The 2,129-nt window shown below is 50.4% G+C and overlaps 1 pseudogene; it reads left to right on the top strand.

Annotated features, from left to right (window-relative positions):
- The first annotated feature begins 975 nt into the window (after positions 1-975).
- On the top strand, positions 976-1,841 carry LOC490527 (annotated as a pseudogene).
- The last annotated feature ends 288 nt before the right edge of the window (positions 1,842-2,129 follow it).

The following is a 2,129-nucleotide window of genomic DNA, read 5'->3' as shown; positions in this document are numbered from 1 at the left end:
GTATTACATTATTCTTTGTTTATCTATATATTTACCTTTACCAATGAGATTTTTAATTTATTTATACTTTTAAAAATATTTTATTTATTCATTCATTCATTCATTCATTCATTTGATAGAGAGACAGAGAGAGAGAAAGCATGAGCAGAGGGGAAGGGGCACACAGGAAGAGGGAGAAGCAGACGCCCTGTTGAGCAGGAAGCCTGACATGAGACTCAATCCCAGGACCCTGTGATCATGACCTGAGCTGAAGGCAGATCTTAACTGACTGAGCCACCCAGGCCCCTAGCAGTGAGATTCATACATTCATATACTTTTGTTTGCTCTTTAGTATCATTTCATTTCAACTTGAGGAACTTTCTTTGACACTTCTTGTAGGATATGAATTGTAGGATATGAACTCTTGTAGGATATGAACATATCATCTAGTGATAAAGCTACTCAGTGTTATTTGGGAGAACCTTTATCTCTTGTTTTTTAAAGAACAGTTTTGACAGGTATGGTATTCTTGGTTGGCAGTTTGTTGTTATTTTTGTCGTTTGAGTACTTTGAATATATCATCCTACTCTCTCATGACCTGCTAGGTTTATGCTGAGAAATCTGTTCATAGTCTTATGAGCATTCCTTATAGGCAACGAACTGCTTTTTCCTTGCTGCTTTCAAAATTCTCTCTTTGTGTTTCACTTGTGACAATTGAATTACAATGTGTCTCAGTGTAGACCTCTTCCAGTTTACCTATATTATGGTTTTTGAGCTTCATGCAACTGGATGTCTATTTCCCTCCCTATATTTGAAGAGTTTCCAATGTTATTTCTTAATTAAAAAAAATATATATATATATTTTATTTAGCTTTCTCCCGCGAGCTCCTCGGGCCCCGGACCCTCGTGGGAAGGGTGCAATCTCTAAACTGGAGTAGGGTCGAGGTAGGCCGGCGCCCGCTTCTGACCTCTGGTCTGCCGGCCTCAGGATCCGACATGGCCCAGAACCTGAAGGACTTCGCCGGACGGCTGCCTTCCGGGCCCCGGGGCATGGGCACGGCGCTGAAGCTGCTGCTGGGGGTCGGTGTTCACCGTGGAAGGGATCGGGGGCGTGCAGCAGGACACCACACTGGCCGAGGGCCTTCGCTTCAGGATCCCTGGTTCCAGTACCCCATCATCTATGACATTCGGGCCAGACCGCGAAAAATCTCCTCCCCCACAGGCTCCAAAGACCTGCAGATGGTGAACACCTCCCTGCGAGGGCTCTCTCGACCCAGTGCTACGGAGCTTCCCGGTATGGATCAGCGCCGAGCGCGGGACTACAGGGGCGAGTGCGCCGTCCATGGCCACGAGGTGCTGAAAAGCGTGGCGGCCAAGTTCAGTGCCTCGGCCCTGATCACCCGGAGGGCCCAGGTATCCTTGTGGACCGGCGGGAGCTGACGGAGACGCCCAGAGACTTCAGCCTCAGCCTGGAGGACGTGGCCATCACAGAGCTGGGCTTTAGCCGAGAATACACAGCTGCTGTGGAAGCCAAACAAGTGGCCCAGCAGGAGGCCCAGCGAGCCCAGTTTTTGGTAGCAAAAGCAAAGCAGGAGCGACGGCAGAAGACTGTGCAGGCCGAGGGTGAGGCCGAGGCCGCCAGAACGCTTGGAGAAGCCTGAGCAAGAACCCTGGCTGCCTCAAACTGTGCAAGATCCGGGCAGCCCAGAACGCCTCTAAGACGATCGCTACATCACAGAACCGTATTTATCTCACCGCTGACAACCTCGTCTTGAACCTACAGGATGAAAGTTTTACCCGGGGCCGTGACAGCCTCATCAAGAGTAAGAAGTGAGCCTGGTGACCAGGAATCCGGCTCCCAGAGAAGTGGACGTTTCTTCCCTAGTGTCTGAGGAGCCAGCTTGAGGTCCAGCATACCCCTGTCCCACCCCCAGTATCATGTGATGGCCCTTCCTGCATCTTTCCTCCCAGCACTTGGATGAACAAAGCCTGACCCGTTCCCCCCCCCCCCCCACCCGGGAATGATTTTGCTCCTCTCTGTGTTGGCCAGAGGTGTTGGGGACACTGTGATTTCTGAGTGATTTCCTACAGTGTTGGTTCCTCCCTCCAGGTCGGGAGGCAATAACCACCATCCCAGGAATTCTCAATAA

The sequence above is a fragment of the Canis lupus genome, chromosome 7 (assembly GCF_011100685.1).
Source record: "Canis lupus familiaris isolate Mischka breed German Shepherd chromosome 7, alternate assembly UU_Cfam_GSD_1.0, whole genome shotgun sequence".
NCBI classification, from domain to species: Eukaryota; Metazoa; Chordata; class Mammalia; order Carnivora; family Canidae; genus Canis; species Canis lupus.
The sequence above is the reverse complement of the archived record's forward strand: the minus strand, read 5'-3'. Positions and strand labels throughout refer to the sequence as shown.